This window comes from Panthera leo, chromosome B3 (genome assembly GCF_018350215.1).
Source record: "Panthera leo isolate Ple1 chromosome B3, P.leo_Ple1_pat1.1, whole genome shotgun sequence".
Classification (NCBI taxonomy): domain Eukaryota; kingdom Metazoa; phylum Chordata; class Mammalia; order Carnivora; family Felidae; genus Panthera; species Panthera leo.
This window is the reverse complement of record NC_056684.1, coordinates 84896777-84921608: the sequence shown is the minus strand read 5'-3', so window position 1 is coordinate 84921608 and position 24832 is coordinate 84896777. Positions and strand designations below refer to the sequence as shown.

Below are 24832 nucleotides of genomic sequence, written 5' to 3'. Positions count from 1 at the left end.
TTCTTTTTTAGCATCTTCTGACAAAACCATCTCTTTATCCCTTGGCAGCTATTTTCTTAAACCACTGCCATTCTGATAAGCACACCACCACCCAAAGCTGGTGTCTATGCCGTTCACATCAGTCAAAAATGCCCCACAGAAAGCTCCACGTGGCAGCATTGGAGCAAATGTCCAGTCATTGAGGAACTTTCTTCAATAGGAATGTGAGTCCTGAAAGAGGATTTCACAGATGTGAAAGATGTTTTACAGACTAATTCCTTAATCTAGATGACAAATATTTCTATGTCCCTGTTTGCCAGGCACTGGAGAGGTAAGGAATTAAGCCTAGAGAGTCTAAAGCCTATTAGTCCAAACCCTGGACAAGTGGCCATGTTTTCTGAGCCCTTGGCAAGGCATTCTCCATTCCATCCTGATGCTCCTAAGGTCCCTCTTACTCTGAGAAAATGAGTTAATGTCTTCCATGGCATTTATCTTCAGATAGACAAATTCCTAACTGAAAAGAACATCACAAGCAAATTCACAAAGAAAGTCCTCTTTGCTCAGGGCCCAGTTAGGCACATAAAAGACTGAGAGAAGCGTAATCACATTTGTTAGGATGGCCTATGTGCCAGGATCTCCTCTATGTGCTTTGCCTATGCTGTCCCATTGGGTCCTCACACCCGCCCTCTCAGATGGGTACTCTTGTTATCCCCACGTTAAAGATGAAGAACAAAATTTTAGAGAGGTCAAAGAAAAAACAATTGTCCAGGATCTCGTAGCCAGTAAATGGTAGGTCCAGGACTTAAACTTTGCTATTTTCAACAACAAAGTCAGAAATACAGAATCATTTTCCACCGCTCTACTGCCTGATAATGTAAAAAAATAAACAACTGCTGCTATTTCTGAAATCATAATTTCTGAGATTAGACAAGAGCTTTAGCATATACAAGTCACCTAGGATTATTAAATACTCCGTAACTGTGATACTGTCAGATGGGGAGGATTTATCCTTATGCCTTGTGGACCCCTATGCTCTGTCTGCTAAATCACTTGTTTGGGGTTTTGCAAAAGAGGAAACAAAAGTGACAATATTTGTAAATCAAAAGGGATCCATTCGTGATACTGTGCCTATATCTCTAGGTAAATGTTAAGAGGCTTCTACTAATTCCCAGAGCCACCTTGTACATCAGTTTCTCTCTAAAGTGGAGAAACCATGCTTGAAACATATCAGGCACGGCAGCATAATAGAGAACCCTACCGCCAGGGGATTTCCCGTGTGTCTGTAATGTTCCACTAATTAAGTTTTAGAAGCATTTAAGACTGTCTTCACTATGAATACCCACAGTGCAGCCTTAAAGGAAAAAAAAAATCCATTTCCATGAGTCACGCACCAACAAGAGTGAGCAAATGGATTTGAATTGTTAGAGTCCATAGTCATATGAAATAGACTTAGCTTTCTCTCTATGAAAAAGACTCGTTCAGAATAATTTTGTTTTACAGACTAATTCCTTAATCTAGACCACAAATATTCTTATGCCTGTGTACCAGGCATTGGAGAGGTACGGATCTAAGCCTAGAGAGTCTAAAGTCTCAATTAGTCCAAACCCTGGTACAGCAGCCATGTTTTCTGACCCCTGGACAAGGCACTGGGGGCCAAGGCCATATGCAGCTTACAGAAGCTGCATGAATACATAATGAAATATATGTATTTTTTTCTTTAGAATATATCAAATACACATACCATTTGGCTGGCTATGACTTTTTTAAAAAATTTTTTAATGTTTGTTTATCATTAAGAGGCAGAGCATGAGAGGGGTAGAGAGAGGGGGAGACACAGAATTCAAAGCAGCCTCCAGGATCCAGCTGTCAGCACAGAGCCCAACCTGGGGCTCAAACTCACCAACCAAGAGATCATGACATGAGCCGAAGTCAGACACTGACTGAGCCACCCAGGCGCCCCTGATGGCTATGACTTTTTAAATCACAGAGCCCCAGAAGCTAAGGGCACAAGCTTCTTGGCAATGTGCTAGAGGGAGGTTAGGATAGAAGACTGTTTTGTTTCCCATAATGAAAAGAAAACATAATGAAAACATTCATGAAAAACACTGTAGTGCCACATCTTTGCATTCCCACATTTATATGTACCTTCAAACAATTCTCATTACCCATTAAACTCAAAGAAATTAAAACAAAAGCCACCTCTATGACATTTCACCACCTAAGACTATTCTATTTCTATTAAAGATACATAAACTGCTTTTATGATGTAGGTCTACCCATGGCTTAGTGTCGTAAGTCCAGTATATGCCTAGCTTCATACCCATATATTTAATTTAAAAGCCTACTCTACGGTTAAAACAATCCCCTGACTTAGCATGGACAAAGACATGATTTAAGGAAAACATAAGGACCATAAGCATGTCATTCCATTTATTCTCCATGGATCCAAGTTTAGTCATCAGTTGAACAAGGATATAGACTTCAACCCACCAGGGTTTTATACAGCAAAAATAATAAATGAAAGGCATTTTTATCTAGGCAACAAAACTGTACCACCATAGTCTGGTGCTTGACCACCACCAGGATTAAGGAATCACACCATACACGGGCCATATCTAAGCTTCATGGTTTCTTTACAAAAGGTCCATTTAAACTCTAATTTCCAACCTCTTCCTTAATCCTATAGTGACCAACTGACTTTTGAGTCAGCCTTCTTATGACTCCAATGGAGAGGTTCTTACAGCAAAACCCCTAGCTTGCAGGTGAAAAAATATTCAAAATCTGGGAATGATACAAGAAGCCAGATCAAAAAAGGATAAAGTGCTAATGAGAGAATAAGGACTAGAAGCTCAACGAACATAAAAACATATAGGATTCACAGAGATTCTCCCCCCCCCGCCCCACCACAGGGATTCTTCAGAGGCTAAAGACAGGTGTCCAAATAAGCCTCTTCTGTCTTGCACTTCAGCACTACTGCCCCAGGCACTGGGAAGATTTGCACTGACTATTAGAACATTTTACCACCCTTGCATCCCACTTACTAGTCAACGTGTCTCTCCTTGGAGCATATAGTCAGTCTATGAGGAGGAGACACGTTGACCAACTAGTAAGTGGGATGCAGGGATGCTGAAATGTTCTTATGGTCAGTACAAAACTTAGCTGCCTGGTTTGCTCAAACTTCTGACACTGTACTTTACACAAGGTTTGCACTCATAAATGTTTGCTGGGTCCATTAATTAACTATTTCATACAATGGTTACTGCAATAGCTATGCAGAAAAACTTGGTCTCAAAATACAAATGCTTCTAGCTCTAATTTCCATTTCTTAGATGCATTGAGTTTTTCTAAGTAAGGTGTAAATACAAACCCAACTCATAGGATAAGTAAGTATTGTATGATTCTGCTGTCCTTTTATGCCCATTTTAGTTGGTTTTCATGGAACTTGTGTTTGTGAAAACACTATGAATTTGGTTCATAGAGATTTTTTTTCTTAGTTTCCCTACCTCCAGGGGAAGGAGCCTACCAGCTGTGATTTTAAATTCTAAATGATAGGGGCGCCTGGGTGACTCAGTCAGTTGAGTGTCTGACTCTTGATTTTGGCTCAGGCCATCATCTCAGTGTTGTGGGATTGAGCCCTACATTGGGCTCCATGCTGAGCATGGAGCCTGCTTAAGTTTCTCTCTCTCTTTCTCTCCCTCTCTCTCTCTCTCTCTCTCTATCTGCCCCTATCCCCTGCTCAAGCTCTCTCTCTCTCTAAAAATTTTTAAAAAAATAAATTCTAAATGATATATTCAAACATGAATATCAGTCTATTTCAAAAGACATATTACAATAAAATAAAATGAAAACTACCCCAAATATAGAGAAAGAGACAAATAAATGGCAATATGCTTATTGACATTCATATATTTAACAAATTTTCATTATAATATTTTGTAATACTCTGCTTTCAAATCTAATTTTTCTTCTCATTGGACGATATTAAATCCTTTATAAAGTGAAATTAAGCAGGTGAATCCCCACTTAAATTACTTTAGTGACTCTCCATTGATCTTGTATGCTAGGTCTTACTCTGGCCGTTGTTTACCTCCCCAGACATATGCCTTACCACTCTTCCATTCACTCTGTTCTCCAGCCAGACTGAACTACATTTGGTTTTACAAAAGTACAAAGTTCTCTCTCCCCTCTAAGCTTCCATGTGTGCTGGCCTCTGTCCCCACCATCATCTACCTCCGTAGTTCCTCTGTCTTGTTAATTACTATTCACCTTTCAGATCTTAGCTAAGACATTTCCTCCAGAAAGCCTTTTCTGAACACCACTATCACCGCCAACATGAAGTTTGGAGCCCCCTGTGTGCCTCTCATAATGCCTAGATCCTACCTCTGTGCTATCATATTCTTACCAAAGTATTTGCTTATTATCTGTATGTGTTCCTATATCTAGCCACTCAGTAAGTGTTATTGAATGAATGCATGCCTGCTAAAGAAGTCAGATAGATGACAGAATGGTCCTTTCCCTCTAAGAGTTTATGTTTTTTACCTCAGTTGTACGAATGAATAAGAAAATCATCTTACATCATGGCCTGTTCCAGATAACAAGTAGTTTCTGTGAAACTAAAGCCCAAATTATTGCTTCCCTTTGAAGAGCCTTAATAGTTCCTGAGGTAACTTTATGTAATAGAGATAGGAAGATTCTATAATAGTCATCATCCACCAACTGTGGTACTGTATTGCTTTTAAAAGCTATTTTTTAAAGTTTTCATTGCTTATGTGAGAATTATAGATATGTCATCATCTCCAGACCTGTCACATGATTAACTGAGACTATATGAAGGGAGTCTTGAATTTTCACATTGTTTTAAACGCACGAGTTCTGTGGGGGTTTTGTTTGTCCCTGCACCTTGACAATCAATAGAGGTTTAATGATGATAGGGATGATCACGATGACAATAACAATAGAAATAAATAATATAAGAGGATGACACATTGCCAAGAGCTCAGTTATCCTCTGAAGACTCTAAACATGTTTAATGCAAGACTCGTTTTCATAGCTGGACAACATCATGAAAGAAATTCTCAGTTTTAAAAAGAAAACCAATTCTGAAAGATGTTGTTGACATTTGTGACCCCATGGAAATTATTTCAATCTGTGGGCAATTTGTTTTCAGTCTTTGTGTACAGCACAGAAAATTCAGGCAGTGCTCTGGCACACACCACCTATCTCCGCATTCACTCTCCTTCCTTAGCTCATCAAGATACAAAATAATCTAAACAAAATGACTGCACTGACATTTTCTTCAAATACCATAATAATTGCTAAATTGGACTCACCAGAGACAAAAGGAAATTTTATTTTCTGTTGATCACATACATCTTTTTATACATGAAAAACCACGACACTATCATTCTCCACCAGGCTGTTTCTGCCAACAACTGTGACTGATTGGGATTCACATAAAGCCCCCAGCCTTGTATGAGCATGACAAGAGTCAAATTAGGTGGGCTGGGAGCAAAACAAAGAGCTCCAGAAAAGGAATCATCTCAAACTCAGCATTTTGACAGAGCCTTCTTTGTGCCAGTGTGCATGCTGCCTCATTAAATGATGTGTAAAGGTCAGAGGTTAATCAACTTCAATTTGGCATGCATATTGAGTAGTTTTTAGTCATCATTTTATATTTCCAAATGAGAAGAGGCAAGAAACACTTCAGGTTAATGGAGCATTTTCTAACGACGACTTTTAACTCTTCAGAGACAGAATTTCTCATTTAACTTTAGAGTTTTTTTTTCCTTAAAAATCACTAAAAGACATTCAAGACATAAATGTCTAGGTTGCCCTTTTTTGACAGTTTTATTGAGGTATAATTGACATTTAAAAAACCGCACATATCTAAAGTGTACAATTTGGTACATAATATACACATAAGTATACACAGATGAATCCATCACCTACAGTCAATATAGTGAATACCACCATCATCCATTTGGGGGGGATGTCTTTTGTTTCCTACTGCCCATTACAATCTCTCCTTCCTACTCTTGCCCCACCCTATACCCAGGCAACCACTAATCAGCTTTCTATCACTACAGATTAATTTACACCCTCTAGAAGTTTATATAAATGGAATAAAATAATATGTACTCTTTGTAATCTGGCTTCTTTAACTCAGCATACTTATTTCCAGGTTTATTCATATTGTTCATGTAGCAAGAATTTTTGTTTATCGCTAAGTGATATTCCATTCTTGGATACACAATAGTTCATCCATTCGCTTGTTGATGGACATTTGGATCGTCTGTCAATGTTTATGGGTGTTACAAATAAACTGCCATGAACATTTGTGTCCAATGTATGGATATATCCTTTCATTTTTCCTCGAGTAAATACCTTAGAGTACAATGACTGCATTATAGGATAGGTGTTTTCCAAAGTGTTTGTATCATTTTGCCTTCCCACCAGCAGTGTATGAGAGTTCCAGTTGCTCCATATCCTCCCCAACACTCAGAATGGTCAATCCTTTATAGAAATCTAGGATATCTTTGTCTAATCCAAGGTCATAAAGGCTTTCACTTGTTTTTTTCTTTATATTTTATGGGTTAGATTTTATATTTAGGTCTGTGATCCATTTTGAATTCATATTTGTATATGGTGTGAGGTACGGATGGAAGTTTATTTTTTTGTATACAAGTATCCACTTGTTCCAGTGCCATTTGTTGAAAGGATATCCTTTCTCCACTGAATCAGCTTTGCGCTTCTGTAAAAAAATCTATTGATCTTTCCATTCAGGTTTTTGTAAGCATAAAACTACTCTTAAAAGTCTATTGGTCATTTTTGAAATAAAAAGAAATCAACTGATCATATATGTGTGGGGGATTATCTTTTAATTCCCACTCTTGTCTCCATGGGCTACTAAACACAAAGCATCCAACACTGTGTTTTTCACTAGAAACATCATAGCAAATAACTGACCCTCCAGGAAGTTTTAGTAGTTGTTATAATCAGAACTCTCAAAGATTATGCAAAGACAAAGAAGAAAACAGAGTTGTAATATAAAATCTAGAAAGGGAAAGAGGACACTTCCAGTTATACACGGAGCACAGAATACAAGAATTTATCTCTCATTCTCAATCCTATGAAACAAAATAAAAGAAACAAATAGACATGAAGCTCCAAGGCTAAAGAATAAAGGAGAGTAGACAACAGTAAATGAGAGCTAAGGACAAAATTTTGGAATCTGGAAAGCAGAGGATGTATTAACCCAGCAGACCAGAGAAAGTTAGAAACTAAATACTTACAGTAAGGAAAGCCAATAAGAAATAAGCCAATTCTACAGAAGGACCCAGGAATTCGAGATACCAGTTACTTTGAAGGCAAGATAATACAGGATGTAACTGAAATGGGAAAAATAGTTTCTATCCATATGAATCTCTCTCCATCTTGTCTCTCTGCAAGGACTAAGTTGGTCTTCCTCACAACAGAGTTGTTGAGTTCTCAGAGCAAATGTCCCAAGAGAGAAAGAGCCAAGTGGAAACTGTGTTTTTTTAATGGTCTAGCCTCAAAAGTAACATAACATCACTTCTACCATACCCTGTTGGTTGGAGTAGTTATAAATTCCTGCCCAGATTAAGGCTGAAGGTGGGGGGAAGGACAACACAGGCTCCACTCTCAGCAAGTAGTGTCAGTAGCATTGTAAGAACATGTGAGACGGGATGTACTGATTGGTATAGCCATTTTTGAAAAATGAAATCTACCATAACCACTGACAAATTTGACCACTTTATTTTATAGATAAGAAAACAGAGGCTCAGAGCAATCTGTATGATCCAGATCACACAATCAATGGCAGAACAAGACTAGAAACTGGAATCTGAACTCCTAGTCCATGTTCCTTCCCACTAACTCATACTGCCTCTGAATTTTTATAAAATTCACACTGGCAACATTACAGATTTAATATAGAGAGAGTATTCAGTATAACTAAAGTCTTACTCCCAAATAAATTTTCTTGATTTAGTAAATTCAGGCCACAGAAAAATACTATTAGCCAGTGGTGCCTGGGTGGCTCAGTCAGTTAAGCATCTGACTCAATTTCAGCTCAGGTCCTGATCCCACGGTTTGTGGGTTCAAGCCCTGTGTGGGGCTCTGCACTGACAGTGCAGAACCTGCTTGGGATCCTCTCTTTCTCTCTCTCTCTCTCTCTCTCCCTCCTCTCTCTCAAAATAAATAAACTTAAAAAACTTTTTAAAAACTTTTAAAAAAATTTAAAAAACTTAAAAAACCAAAAATACTATTAGCCAGTAGAACAACGAAAGGGCATTTTTAAAAGTAATTCTCAGATCAAAAAACCTAATGAAATCAGTGAAGGAAAGTTTTTCAAGTTAGTCTTCCTCATTTCTGAGTTTTAATGAGTTATGAAATTATGAATATGTTTCCCATAGATAGTTTTACCTTTTCTCACAGGAAGGGGGTAATACAAATGATTCTAGTGTGACTTAAATCTCTAACCACAGGAATCTGGCATGGTTCTCTGACCAAGCTAAATTCCAACATTATTACTCATTTTGAGATATTTTACTCTGCTAGTGTATAAATTAATAGTAATGGACCAATTAGAGGTTGGTTATTGTAATGAATGAGAATGTTGTCTTAAAATAGATATAACTCACCAGCAATAGAAAAGAAGAATAAAAAATAAAAAGGAGATTAAGTACTTCTGTTGGAGTAGCTAGCAGACTAACCTATAAGACCAACCCTCATGCCAGGAATAGCAAAAAATCTCAATAAGTTACAAAAACAAAGCCATTTTCTAAGGCATTGGAGAGCAACCAAATCTTTCAAAATTTGAGGGCTAATCCTTGAGAGAAGGTAAATGCATTGGAATGACCATGACACTTCCTATCACCTTTTCTTTCAAGGCATTTACCAAATCTTAAAGGCTCAGGACTAAGAAGCAAAGTGGAAAACAGTGACTCAGAGGTTTTGTCAATCTTACACGGAGGGACAGAAAGATAAAAATTATAACTTAGGATAGTCAAGAATTAGAAGGAGCAGGATCCACAAGAAAAGGGAATCACAGAGAAATTAGCTAGAAATCATTGGCCACTTTTCCCTTTGAGAAATTTGCTAATTCCTAAACCACAAAAGATGAGAAGCCAGGGAGCCAAGCAGAAAGCAATAGCTAAGAGGTTAAATCTAAGCCAAGCTGTCAACTGTCTTTTGGTGCTGGAGAGATAAAAATTGAAGTTCAAGGCCCAGTGAGGAAGAGATGATCTGATAAATACTCCAGGCTTTCGGTTCAGAACCTTCAAATGCTATGCCTTAGCAGTAAAGCAAACCAGATATACACCAGCTCCCACAAAAACTTAAATCCATCCTTGAAACATCTTTCTCCCTAAATGAATCAAGATGACTTTCCTTCATTTTATGTACCACTAAAACAAACAAACTAATTAACTCCTATCTGGACTAGGATAACATCAGAGCCTTTTCAATTTGTCTTATACAATGTAGATTCAGTTTTTTTAAAAATCACTAAGCATGCCAGGAAAGAAAATTATCAAAACCCAAGAAGAAGAAAAAACAGGAAATAAACAATAAACCAAAAGGTAATCCAGATATTGAAACTATCAAAAATAGACTTTAAAGTAATTTTGAATAATATTTCCAGTAAGATATACAAGATGGAGACTTCCATCAGGCAAATAAAATCTATAAAATACAATAGCTGAAAATAAAAAACTCAATAAACAGAATTAAAGGCATATCAGACACAGAAGAAGAAATTAGGAAACAAAAACAGATCAATAAAAAATATCAAGACTAGAACATGGAGAAAAAAATTAAAAATGCAAAAAGCTTAAGAGATATGTGGAACATGGTAAATGGCTAATACCTGTATAACTGAAGTTTCAGAGAAGAAGCAAGAAAGAATGATACTGACACATGAGAATTTTCAGAAACTAACAAAAGCCATCTCAAGCCCTAGATTAAAGAAACTCTTAAACACGGGCAGGATAAATATCAAGAAAACTTAATGCACTTAAATGTGCCATGCAAAACTGCCTAAAGCTGAAGTCAAAGAGAACATCTTAGAAGGGGCCAGAGAAGAAAGACACCTTACTGTTAAAGAAGAAACAGTAAGTTAGTTGACTCACCAATAGAAAAAAAAGAAACCAAAGAAAATGCAATGATATCACTGAATTGCAGAAAGAAAATAACTTCTAATTTGCCATTACATACCTAGAAAAATATCCTTCAAATATGAAGGAAAAATAAAGATATGTCCAGACAAATAAAAACTCTAAGAACTTATTGCCAAAAGACCCACACTAAAATAAATATTTAAGTAAGTCCTTCAGACAAAAGTACCGTACCGTGATTTCAGATATAAGTATAGGAAGGCAGGACACAATGGAGAGCAAGAAAAGGTAAGTATGTGGTCAAATTGAAATGATTATTAACTTTATAAAACAATAATGATAAGGTAGGTTTAAATTATATGTAAAAGTGAGATCAATGACAACAAATAGCACAAAAGCAAGCAGGAGTAAAATTAGATAAAGTGTCTACAGACCTTGTACTGCTTGGGAAGTGGTAAAAATACTAACTTATAGAAGATCTATTTAGTCAAGCAAGGATACATGTTGTTAACATCAAGGGCAGCCATTAAAAGAATTGCTTGAGGGAGCAAAACTATTCAGCTAAAAGAGGGGAGAAATTAATTAATTAAAAATATTTAATTCATAAAAGTCAAAAAGAGGAAAAAAAGGAAAATGGAGAACACGGGATAAATACAAAATAAAGGAGAAAACAGTGTATATATAACCCAAATACGTCAGTAATTACATTAAATGTGGGAATACATAATAATGTATTGTTAGGGTCTAAATGTTTATACCCCTTCAAAATTCATATTTTGAAACCTTAATGCCCAAGGAGATGGTATCAGAAGGTGGGGCCTTCCACAGGGACTTAGGTCACGAGGGTGGAGCTCTCATGAATGAAATTAGTGCCTAGATCAGAGTTTCCAGACAGATCCCTGGCCCCACCCACCATGCGGGAACACAGTGGGATGGTGCTGGCTATGAACCAGGAAAAGGACCTCCACTAGGGGGGGCCATGCTGACACCTTGATCTTGACCTTCCAGCCTCCAGCACTGTGAGAAAAATGTCTGTTGTTTATAAGCTACCCAGTTTGTGGTAGTTTGTGAGAGTAGCTGAACGGACTGAGACACACACTTGGCCAGGTCTCAAGGAAGTTTCAGGTGTTAGAAATTTTTGCTATTATAACAAGTCAACAGTAAAAATATTTACAAATGTGTGAGTGTCTCTAGGGTGCTAAATAAAAGTGGAATCACTAAAGGCTGTACATCTTCCACTTCATCAGGCCTCACCAAATCGTTTCCACCGTGACAGCTCCTCTTTCATCTCATTCTAGCCAATGCCCATCTGGTGGGCATGAAGTAGTGCCTTATTGTTTTAATTCAGATTTACCTTATCACAGGTGAAGTTGAATATCTTTCATATATTAATTATTGGGGTTTCTTCTTCTATGACTTTGCCTTTTGTAGCATTTGCTTTTTTATGGAGTTGTTTTTATTTATTGTGTTGACTTGCTCCTTAATTTCTTTCATATAAAACAATGAAATTATTATTTTAATAACAATAATTAGTTGAGCTAATGGGTACACAATGATGCTTTTCATCCAGACAGAAGAGAAAGAAATTCAGGCACGTTTTTTAGTAACAGGGAGTTTAGTGTGGGATGATATGTACCAAATATCTACTCAACATGGTTAATTTTGGGGGGCACCTGGGTGGCTTAGTTGGTTGAGAGTCTGACTTTGGCTCAGGTCATGATCTCATGGTTCATGAATTTGAGCCCTACATCAGGCTCTGTGCTGACAGCTCAGAGCCTGGAGCCTGCTTTGGATTCTGTGTCTCCCTCTCTGCTCCTTCCCTGCTCGTGTTCTGTATCTCTCTCTCTCTCACTCAAAAATAAACAAATATTAGAAAAAAAATTTTAATGGTTAATTTTTATGATGCCTTTTGCCTACAAATTTTCAATTAGTTAATATATTTATTCTTCTATTTGACTTGTGCTTTCAATGTAAGAAATTCTTCCTTAACCTGGGGATTAAAGATATCCCCAATTTTTAAAGTTTTTGTTTTCTTTTTAGGTCTTTATCCCCTTTAGCATTTAATTTCGTGTGCAGTGCAAAATAAATATCCAATTCTTTTCCCATACAGTCTTTTGTCCCAGTATCATTTATAAGAAGATCTGTACATTCCTTATCGATTTATGCTGCTCTCTCTGCTATACATCAATGTCCCACATATATATGTGGTCTAATTGCCTACCTTTGTGCCAATATTATACTGTTTTAATTGCTTCACTTCACATTATACTTGCTATCCAATAGGGTATCCTTCCCCCAATTCTTTGAATGGTTTTGGCTCTTCTGGGAATTTTATTATTCTATATGAACTTTGTTTTCAACTTACCAAGTTTCAAGATAAAACAATTTGTTGCAAGTTTTATTAGAATAAATTGACTTTACAGATTAACTTGCAAAGAAATAACATTGATATTGATTCTTCTTATCCATAAACTTATTACATATCTCCATTTATTTAATTCTATTTTATTTACTTTAGCAAAGTTTTATAATTAACTTCTTTAAGGTCTTACACGCCCTTTGTCAAATATATTCTTAGTACCTTGAAGTTTTTGTCACTATTGTGAATGACATTACTTTTTTATATTTTCTAATTTTTTTATATTGAACCTGTATTCAATAACTCTGATGAAATATCTTGTTAGTTCTAATAATTCATCTGCAAATGCTCTTTTATTTTTAAGAGAGTATTTAACAAAGGGCAAAGGAACTTCCAAATCAGGTATCTGAATCCATTATCTTCTAGGCCCAGGAACTGAATAGAAAGTCTTAAAAGGGAGAGGAAAAGAAATTTTTTTTTTCCATTTCCTTTTTACAAATATAGACTACCACATGATTTTACCCTACTATGAAGTCTTGTATGAATAGTGAGACGTGTTCAGTGATGGCTTTGGAGAAATGGTCATTCTTTAGTCACTCTTTTTGCTATTATAATGAAAAAAAAATGAGATTGAAGACAGAAGCAGGAGCCAGGTCATGAATCATTTGTGTGCCAGGCTAAGGAGTTTCATTTTATCCCAGAAGGAATTAATTAAGTCAGATTTACATTCTGGACTGGCATTTTAGAGAGTGTTCAGGCAGTACAGTGAAGGATGAACTGAGCTTGTGCTCTGTAAGCAAGACATCAATTGAGATGTATTGTAGTAACTTCCTAGGCTGGAAGCTTTGTGAGGGCAGGAACTGTGAGTTTTGCTCCACTTAATCCTCAGAGCCTGACACAGTGCTTGACATATAATAGATGCTCAATAAAACTTGTTGAGTTAATTAATTAATCCTATGAGAAATAATCAGGGCCGAACCAAAAGCAGAGATTCTGAAGATGAAGAGGAGAAAGACAAAATGCATAAACATTTAAGAGAGGCATCAATTGTATACTGGGAGTGAGGGAAAGGGAAAAATCTAGAATGACTCCCAGATCACTGGCTTGGATGAATAGAGGTATCCAAAACTAGAGAGGGAATAAAGACATAATTTCAAACATATATAATGAGTTCAATTTCTGACATATTGACCTTGAAGGACTTCCAAACAGATTAGTCAAAAAAACCCTAGTTAGATCTCTGCATCTGTAGCTGCACAAAAGGAACCCAGCCCTAGGAGATTGCTAAGGTTATAGGTGTCGGTGAGTCAAAGCAGAAAAATGTAGAGTTCAAGTCTCTTTCCCCTGTGATGTGCTGAATCCATCTTATGCCAACCTAAGATCTCAGTAAAATACTTACAAGGGCTTAGGTGATCTGAAGTTGCCTCTAAAAGAAAACTTGGCCCCAACCTTCAGGGACCTCAGTGACACACTTCCATTTGCAAGTGAAGTGATCTTTCATTTGGGTAAGAACACAATTCAGCATATCTTCTTTCATAAAATAATGTCACCCCTATCATCCCCTCATCTGCAATCCAAAGCATATCATTGTGCCTTCAACAGAATACACACACTTCTCGCAGAAAAGTTCACCTGGAATTGTCAAAGACCCCTATGCCCTAGGCTGTTAGCCTGAGATTTGTTCTCTGTCCACTCCTCTAAGTATTCTACAGTCTCTTCTAGTATAAATATAGAGCACCACATTAGCTTAGTTCCTTCACTCAGGACCACTTCAGGGTTATTTTCAGACTTTGGCAAAGCCCAATATAAGAAATAGACACATGAATAAAGCCCCACTACCTTTGATTTTCTGTAGATATGGCCTCTATTGTACAATGTTTCTTAGACACATTTTTCGCGATAAATTTCTCGTTTTTATTCCTATTAGTATTTTTATTATAAATGTAGTATATGTTTATTGTGAAAAAAATATTTTTCAAGCAATATCCTTCTTTTCCATATCCTTCTTTTCCTGTGCACACAGTTCCAATCCAGAGGTATTCAAGTAGTCAAGATTCTTTCCATTGCAAGTGACAGACCTGTAGTTTTAAGGAGGGTCAATGCAAGAGAGGAATTTGAAGGGGCCACTAGAGCAGGACAAGGAATCAAAGCAACCACTCTGAAAACCAGGGAGGCACCAAGGGCCCCTGGGAATGGACCTGGGGTGTGAACTTCTTGTCTCTGCTTCTACATGCATGTTATAGTCATTCCCTTAGTTTTCTCAGGTCATGGAGGACAGGGCTTCGCGTGACTGAGGGATCATTTCCTGGCATCACTGTCATCTAATGGGAAAAGGGATTTTTTTTTCTCCTGTAGAAAAAAAATCCCAGGAACATGCTCTGATTGGCTCAATTTAGGTCAAAGGAGCACTGTAGTCAACAGCATCCAGAAACTCATGACTGAAACAGAAGAGGGACAATTCTCTTGAGAAAGAGGGACATTGTCATCAAAAGAGGGGGAAAGTGTACCTAGCAACAAAAGTATGTGACGACTTTGTATTACCATCAATAGTTTCCTAGGGATCTTGCAGACATTTTTCTTTGTATTTACAAGCATATGAAAATATTCTTTTTATGTTTTACACAAATAAGAACATAGCCCCGCATCGGGCTCTGTGCTGACAGGATGGAACCTGGAGCCTGCTTCAGATTCTGTGTTTCCCTCTCTCTCTGCCCGTCCCCTCCTCGCTCTCTCTTCCTCTCTCTCAAAAATAAACATTAAAAAAAAAGATATTTTTAAAAAGAGTCATATGCTCTACTGACTGAGCCAGCCAGGGACCACATTTTTATTGTTTTTTTTTTTTTTTTAAATAATCTCTACACCTAATGTGGGGCTGGAACTCACAACCCCAAGATCAAGAGTCGCGTGCTCTACTGACTCAGCCAGCCAGGCACCCTGTGCTGCTTAGTTTTAAATGTAGGAGAAACAACCAAGTCATATAATCAGTTCTACTGAATATACTTGCTAATCAAAAAATCCCTGGAGCCTTTAAATTATAGGAAGATCCAAGAAGAAGAAAACGCTTAACAAAAAAGGAGATCTCTTGAGATTTTGACAATGGTTTCCAGAATTTATTCTTTTAGGATTAGTACTTATATACAGTCTACTAGTCCATTCTTCCCCAATGTTGTCTACCCATACCTAAATTAAGACAGAGCTGAAAAACAGAATGCTGCCTTTTGGTTAAGCTTCTCTGATTGTATTTACCCATAAATTCAGTGGGAAAATCATTCCAAATAAAACAGAAAGTCCTATTTTCTAGGTATCATAGCCAAAATAGTTTTTTTTTAAAAAATACATTTAATAACTGTATTAGTAACCTTTAGATCCTCAGTTGTATACAGTTGCCAAGATGACAATCCTAGAAAAACTTTGAGAATTGTGTGCATGCCTGTTCCCCTACAAACAGAGGCTAAATTTCTACTCTGAAAGGAAATTAAGGAAGTAATTATACCAAATGTTTAATCCCCATATTAGTTTGGGCTGCCATAGCAAAATGCCATATAGTGAGTGGCTTAAACAACAGTAATTCATTTTGTCACAGTTCTGAAGGCAGTAAGTCTGAGATCAGGGTACCAGCATGGTTAGTTTCTGGTGAGGCTTCTCTTCCTGGCTTATAGATGGCTGCCTTCTTGCTATGTGATCACATGGCCTTTTCTTGGTGTGTGCACACACAGGGAGAGAGAAAGCTCTGGTCTCTTCTTCTCTTCTTATAGGTACACTAATCCTTTCAGATCAAGATCATACTACTAAGACCTCATTTAACCTTAATTATTTCCATAAAGTCCCTGTCTCCAAATACATCACATTCAGGTTTAGGGTTTCAATATATCAACAGGGAGGAGGGGGGCACAATTCAGTCCACAGCAATCCCTTTGCTCTGATAGTCATATCTCTGGCAATAATTTCATTTAGCTCTTAATATATTGAAAATAAGCACTTCCAGAGGGGTTTGTTCTTTACATCTTCTCTGAATAACAGTTTATCAATAACTTCACACAACAAAAAATATGGTTTTTAAAAACTAAATATGATATAAAGATAGATGTGAAAATATGTGTGTGTGTGTGTGTGTGTGTGTGTGTGTGTGTGTGTGTGTGTAGAAAGAGAGAAAGAGAGAAAGACAAAGATTCCAAGTTCATTCATTTTTGTGTCATCAGAAACCTTCAGCTATCGCCTTACAATTTGGGTCCTAAAATAATATCATAAACATAGCTAGGTTAGTAGGTAGATAGGCAGTTACAGTGAAACCACTAAACTGGAACTCAGTGACCAAAGTGGATATACATGAAATAACTAGATTCAGAATAGACAATGCGAGCTGAAATTAGAGCATTTTGTTTTGCCCTTTTATGTAAAATGTGCTTATGTTTAAAAATAGAACCAGAAAACTATTTGGGGTCAGAATTTAAAATAGTCCCGCTTTTTGTATGTCAAAGTAATGTCTTTGTCTTTGAGTTCTTTTATCTGAAGTTAAAAAAAAAAACTAAACAAACAAAAAAACATAAATCAAATATTTTGGCCCTTCCTTGGTCTTCCTAGCATGGGCTGACTCTATTCAGCATGTATTTTTTCCCCATGACAGCTGAAGTACAATATAGAAATTCATCCTTTTAGTGAACTGGGCCTTTTCCCAAGATTTTTATTTTGCATTTAACAAAATAACAGCAAATTTCAGGTATTAGAAGGATCGAAACAACCTCTTCTATTCTGTTGTCCTTAGAACACCATCTTTTATTCATAGCTTCTCTTGTGGTGCTGGGAGGCAGATTCTGTTGCTATAGCAACGCCCTGCATATCCTTGGGGATAGCTTACAGTTTTACTTTTTTTTTTAACAACAAAGAGCCATTGATACTACATGTTGCCAAAGGTTACAAAAGTTGAATTCTAAAATGAAAATATTTCTTCTATAGAAGTGGTACACCATATGCGTCCCACAAATTCAAAGAGATATGTAAGGATATGACCTTTGTGTGAACACTGATGAATCTACATAATACTGTTTGGCTTCAATGGATTATTCACAGCAGAAGTAGTTGAAGTGTATGCCTTGTTTCCTAAGACCACTGGGGGGATAAGGGGTTTATTCCCAGTATTTATAAAGATCCAAGAGCAGGAAAAGAAAAAAAAAATCAAAGGTACCATCACTTACATTTTGTTTGTTACTTTGTAATCACCTTCCCATCTTCACCCCCACCAAAATGAACTGCTATATCAAAATCCAATTACACTTTGACAGTAAATAGATCCTCAAAGAGTGGTTGTGACTGAATCCTTGTTTCTCAGAATAGATATTAAATATACGAGAGTCTCAAGAGCTCTGAAATCTGTATTCCTAGCTTCATTTTAACTGGATTCTCTTCATCGGTGAAAAAAAAAATATTCCTTAGCTAGCTATTTTGTAAAACCAGGAAAAATATTTCTTTTCAAGTATTCTTTTCAAGATAAGTTATCTCATCCCCCTAGAAACATGAAGGGATGCACTGAGAACCACAGATGCAAAGCGGGAGGCTCCATAGAATCACTTCCTGGGAAAACAACCATAAGAGTTTATAGTGGGTCAGGACATGGGAATCTGGGCTTTTCTCAAGAACAAGAGAGCTACAGGCTGAAAATGTAGATAAAATAGAAGAATGAATCCCAATCTCCTTCACTCACTACAGCCTGGGCAAATTCATTTAGGTTAGAAGACCCTCCCAGTCGACCAAGCAAACCCCATAATTCAAGGCCATTCATTCATTCATTTATCAATGTTTACTAGGTATATGTTACATTCCAAGCCACTTGAAAGCTTTTCAAAGGCTTACTAAATGCCTGATTGTACCCTTTAAGAGTTAGTCTTTAATTCAATAAAGTCTTTACTGGTACAGTTTGTACAGCTATAATATGGAGAACTGTATTAAAAATAACAGAGTCACAGGGTAATCATAGCTAGTAATAACAACCACACAGATAGTGTTTCTAAATAGCATCTCCCACTAAAAGAAACCAAGTTTCCTTAGAGAAATGACTGATTCCAGAAATGGTTGGGATAGGGAAAATACAAGGTAGCCTTGAACATCTTGTTGTTCAAGGAAGCAAGGAAATGCTTAAACACTAATAGAGTCATGTCAAAAGAATATTCGAGCTGGTTTGGAGGCCAAATCCATTTTGAGCATCAGAATGAATGACAGAAATAATACATTAAATGAAAAATAAATGCATGGGTCCATAGTGAAACTCAAAAGAATAAGAAAGTGGGGGAGAGAAGAGAGATGAGGAGGACAGAAAGAAAAATAAAAGAGGAAAGCTCTACTTTACAGGAGAATACCAACTGTTATGGATTAAATTGTGTCCAACCCAAAATTCATATGTTGAAGCCATATTGGCAGATAGGCCTTTAGGGAGGTAATTAAGGTTAAATGAGGTCATAAGGATAGGGTTCTAATCCTATGGAACTGGTGTCCTTATAAGAAAAGGAAGAAATACCAAAGGGTTCTCTCTTCCACATGCCAGAGAGAAGAGGCCACGTGAGGACACTGAGAAGACAGCTGTCTACAAGCCAGGAAGAGAGGATTCACCAAAAGCCAACCATGATGACACTTTGATCTTGGACTTCTAGCCTCCAGAAGTGTGAGAAAATATATACTCTCTGCTGTTTAAGCCACCCAGTCTGAGGTATTTTGTTATGGCAGCCTGAGCCAACTAATACAACTGAGAAATATTAAGAAAATGACAGAATTTTTTAAAAAACATCATTTTTCAACCCACTATGTAAGTAAGAATCACTAATGGATACTAAAACCACTGGGTAAAATACTATCATTTTAAAAGTATGCCCACACAGGGGCGCCTGGGTGACTCAGTCAGTTGGGCGTCTGACTTTGGCTCAGGTCATGATCTAACGGCCTGTGGGTTCGAGCCCCGCGTCAGGCTCTGTGCTGACACCTCGGAGCCTGGAGCCTACTTCAGATTCTGTGTCTCCCTCTCTCTCTGCCCTTCCCCTGTTCATGCTCTGTCTCTCTCTCTCTCTCTCTCTCTCTGTCTCTCTCTCTCTCTCAAGAATATATAAACATTAAAAAAAAATTTTTAATAAATAAATAAAAGTATGTCCACCAGGTTAACTTTATAATGGTGAAATTAGATAGGACGTCACCACTGTAACCAAGTGATCAAACTTAGCACCATCAATAATGGGACAACCTCCTATGTGTCTCTTGATGGATCCAATAAGAAATATACATCACCTAGAAGCGCCTGGGTGGCTCAGTCGGTTAAGCAGCTGACTTCAGCTCAGGTCATGTTCTCACAGTTCATTAGTTCGAGCCCCACATCAGGCTCTTTGCTGGCAGCTCAGAGCCTGGAAACTACTTCAGATTCTGTGTCTCCGTCTCTCTCTGCCCCTTTCCAGCTTGCTCTCTCTATCTCTCAAAAATAAACATTAAAAATTAAAAAAAAAAAATACACATCACCTATCCAGCATTCTTGCCAAGAATGTTCAACCTGAATCCAGTCATGAGAAAACAATGAGATAAATCCCAGAAAGGGAGATGTTTGCAAAGCAACTGACCTAGATCTCCAAAATAGAGTCAGTGTCAGAAAAGACTACTTATAAACTGAAAGTCTCTAAACATCACAACCAAGTGAAACTAATAAGCCTTGACTGAATCTTGAGCCAACAAAACCAACTGAATAGATATATTGGGTATAACTGGGGAAGTTTTAAAATGGGACTGCACACTTGATGCCAAAATTGAATTAGTGTTCATTTTCTTAGGTGTGAGCACCACAGTAGTGATACAGGAAATTGTCCTTACTCTCAGGCAGAGTGCATGCTGAAGTATTCATGGGGAAATTATCATGATGTCTGCAACTTCCTTTCAAATGGGTCAACAACAACAAGAACAACAGCTAAAGATACATATATACGTATGTACAGGCACACCTCAGAGATACTGCAAGTTTGCTTCTAGATCACTGCAAAACAGCAGTAAAGCAAGTCACAAGACTTCTTTGGTTTCTCAGTGCATATAAAAGTTATATTTACACTACACTGTAGTCTATTAAGTATGCGATAGCATTGTGCCTAAAAAAGTATATATCTTAATCAAAAAGCACTTTATTGCTGAAATTGCTAACCATCACCAGAGCTTTCAACAAGTGCAATCACTGACCACAGATCACCATAATACTCATAATAATAATAAGAATGTTTAAAACATTGTGAGAATTACCAAAACGTGACCCAGAGACACAAAGTGAACAAGTGCTTTTGGGAAAATGGTGACGGCAGACTTGCTCGATGCAGGGTTGCCACAAACCTACAATTTGTAAAAAAGTACAATATCTGCGAAGTGCAATAAAGTGAAGGTGTATGTATCAATAAATAGCAAAATAAAGCAGATCTATTAAGATGTTAATAATTGATTAATGTAGATAAAAGATATATAGCATTCAATGTATTCTTTCAACTTTACTGTGATTTGGAATTTTTCAAAATATATGGGTTAACAAATAAAAGTGTAAATATTTTAAAATGTTTAACATTTTATGGCATGCCACTCATCTTAAATGTCTGACCATGCACCTACCAGAACCAAATAGTATAACTGAATCGTTAGAGAGCATGGATGTTGGTTCCCAGAAGACCTATGTTCAAAGCCTGTCTCTCAGACCTTAGGCAAATAACATCTCCAAGTTTTAGGTTTTTGCAGTAAAATAAGAATAATATCTAACTGATAAGTGGTTGAGAAGATTTAATGAAGTTTATAAAAAATGTTTGGCACAAAAGAAGGCACTATTATTATTACCTGATGGTGTAAGGATAGGAACTGGAGGGTTTTCAGCCACCATTACATGCTACACACTCCAGTAAGCACTCTCCACTAAAACTATGGCATCGCTTACTAACGAGTGACTGCGTAATGTTGTTAGTGACCATTTTTGTTCCAAGATGGTCTTCAACCAAATTAAAATTTCCTTGAAGGCAGGGACCATGGCTTAACTCTAATTTCTGTATCTCCTAAAGAACACTGTACAATGTTAGACATGGTAATATTTTATCTGTACATTATGCTAGGTCAGTGCTTCTCAACTCTGGCTATGCATCGGATACACATTGGAATCATCTGGAGAGCTTTTAAAAAAATCTGATGCTTGGACCCCAACTCAGGTATTTTCATTTCTTTGGTCTGGGGTAGGACCTATACCTCAATATTTTTTAAAATGCCCAGGGTGATTGTAAAAAGTTCATGTTTTGTGTTTCTCCTTAGTGAAATGGCACCAGTCATTGCTGCCAAATTTCTACCCACTTTGGAGTAACCTGGAGTTCCAGGTATAGGTACATTTGTATTTTAACATGTCAGCCTTCTCCTATGAACAGTGATTGTCCTCCTATTTCAGATGATTTGTAACACCTTCATGAAGGTTGTATAGGGGAGGAGAAATATCTTTTCCTCTATTCTTCTGAGACCACTCTAACAAGAGACAGATTAACAAGAGAAAAGCATACAGATTTATTTAATACACGTTTCTTGACATAGGAGCCTTCATAAGAAAGTGAAGATCCAAAGAAATAATTAAGCCTGAGAATTTTTATATTAGGTTTGATGAAGAGTAGAAAATCATGGGGAAATGTGATGGGACAAAGGGTATGGGGTAAGTGTAGTAAAACTGGGAGAAACTTAGCAAAGACTTGTTCATTCAGAATCTTCTCTGCATCCCTTCATCTTCAGAGATAAGGATGCTCTTTCCTCTAGATATTGGGAAGGCACCTCTTACATGATGGTTTTATGACCTGCTTCAGGGAAGATCAGAAGTCCTTCCTGCACATGCTGTTTCTCAAATTCCTCCAGCTTAAAATACTCCATATGCCAGGGGTGCCAGGGTGGCTCAGTCACTTAAGCGGCCAACTTCGGCTCAGGTCATGATCTCTTGGTTTGTGAGTTCAAGCCCCACATCAAGCCATTGGGCTCTGTGCTGACAGCTCAGAGCCTGGAGCCTGCTTCAGATTCTGCATCTCCCTCTCTCTCTGCCCCTCCCCCACTCACACTCTGTCTCTCTGTTTCTCTCTCTCTCCCTCCCCTCTCTCAAAAATAAATATACATTAAATACACACACACACACACACACACACACACAAACATACACACACACCCAGGCACTGGTTGGAATGCTGAGCATGCCCTTCCCCACAATCCTTCAACCATGATACCTCTTCTGGTCTTGAGTCTTGCCTATAACCCTGGTGGTCTGATGTGTGTAGGTTCCATTTCCCTGCCCTTGACTGTGCACTTAGAGACCTTGAACTGCTGGAAAGCCAGTTTCTGTTTCTTCAAAGTTTCCTGTTTCTTCAAAGAAGCCGGGCCTAGACTACTTCCAAAAACTATCTTTCTAATTCCCCACTAATAGCCAGGTAACCACGGGCAAGTTTTCTTGAACATTTCTCAATGTTCAAGTTTTCCCATTTGCCAGACAGAGATAATAAAGTATTTAATTAATTGTTATAAGGATTCAATAAGAGAAGGCATGTCAAATGCTTAACACAGTTCCCTCATACATAGTATCATTGGCTAAATGGAAATAATTATTTTATTATTAATATAGTAATAAATCCAAACCCAGCAGTTTTGTGGATGCAAAAATAAGATAAATGTATGGAAACCTAAATCTACCCCTATTTCCATTGATTTGTATATGAGAAAGCTTTGAAATTTCAGCAGATAGTAATGGACTGATTTATCCCAACTTTGTTTTGACAATATCTGCAAACAAAATTTAGATATTTAAAGCCTCTGTTCTTTAAAAGAGAACCCAAAGGTGAATTACTTGTAGGAAAGATGGCTTCAAATTTTACAAATAACCATTTCTTCTCAACCTAAGACATGCCCTCCAAATAATAAGGAAGATGATGTTACAGTGGGACCACTACCACTCTGCCAAGACATTTCTAACTAACAGTGAGGCATTTGAGACTTTAAACTTTTAACTGAAAAGATTAATGCAAAGGAGATTAAAATACCACATTGGGTAAGACAACATCGAAGAACAATACGCTGAAGAGTTGGAAACTGGAGGAGAAAAAGCAACGTGGTAAGCCTTATGGGAGCAAAAGGAGGGATAATTCAGTGATTACTTAGTGTAGAAAAGAAAATCTTTTCCTCTACCTTCTCAGATTTAGAACATGGGGTTCTTCAAATTAAACAGATAAAAGATTAACAGAAAAAGAGGCATACAAAGTATATTGATGTTAACATTAACATCATGCATGAGGGCATCAACAGAAAAGAAGTGAAAACCAAAAGAAGCCATTAGACTGGGATCAGGGAGGCTTACATATCATTTTAACCAAGAATGATGAACTTTGAAGAAGTGGTTAGACACAGGAAAGGGGTTCGGGTCTCCTAGGAGTGGTAAATGGTGGGAAGGTTGCTGTTTAGTAAGGTTTGTTATATAGACTCCTCTTGGTGCTGTCTCTGGTCTCCCTGGTACAGGACCCCAGGGAACACCTTTACAAATGGAAATTTATGCCCTGCTTTTAGTCAGAAATGGGGAGGACAGAGAAATTTTCCTATGTCTTTCTCAATTGCTTTCAGCTCAAAATAATCCTTACACCAAAGTGACATATCTGGGGGTGGTGTATTCCAGACCCCTTCACTAGAAAGCAACTGAGGACTCACACTGAAGTTTCCAAAATCAGGTTGCTCTGAATAACATAGATAGAATTGTTGTACCACACAATTGAAGTAGCCTAAAGGAAAAATATTAGAAGTGGACTAGATAGGATATAACAAAAGAAAGTTAAAGATCTCTTATCATGAAGGTGGAAAGAAAGGGAATTGATTTTTAAAATGTTAAAGGACAAACTGGAATGTTTCAAAGTTTGTTTTTCAGGGAAGTCAAAATGTTTATATCATACCTGTTATCTTTTACTAGGGCTTTAAAATGTTGGGGAAACATTTAATGAAAGTTATATATATATATATATATATATATATATTTAATGAAAGTAATATATATATATATACATACATCTATATATATATACACACATATATATGTGTGTGTGTGTATATATATGTATGTATATATATATATATATACATATATATATATATATATGGCATGTAAATCAATTTTACCTTTAGTAAACTCAACATGAGGTAGAACATCTCCTAAATTTAAAGAATCAAGCCCTTCACAAAGAAAGACTGATTCCTACTCTGATGAAACAATTCTAGATAAAACATAACCAGATAAAGTGTTACTTTTAAGTCCAGGTACTAGGTAGGCCTTTGACAATCTTCTAAACCTTTGAGGGTCTCAATCACACTATGGATA

At 37.1% G+C, this 24832-nt stretch overlaps 1 long non-coding RNA gene across 3 annotated transcripts; it reads left to right on the top strand.

The window, feature by feature from the left end:
- The first annotated feature begins 18988 nt into the window (after positions 1-18988).
- Positions 18989-23578, top strand: LOC122221301. 3 transcript variants are annotated; one of them, XR_006203147.1, is made up of 4 exons: positions 18989-19126; positions 21573-21665; positions 21766-21833; positions 23375-23578. It is a non-coding gene; the product is annotated as an uncharacterized LOC122221301 (long non-coding RNA). The 3 variants fall into 3 exon arrangements; XR_006203146.1 differs by lacking the exon at positions 18989-19126 and adding an exon at positions 19225-19267; XR_006203148.1 differs by lacking the exon at positions 18989-19126 and adding an exon at positions 20344-20422.
- Positions 23579-24832: the final 1254 nt, after the last annotated feature.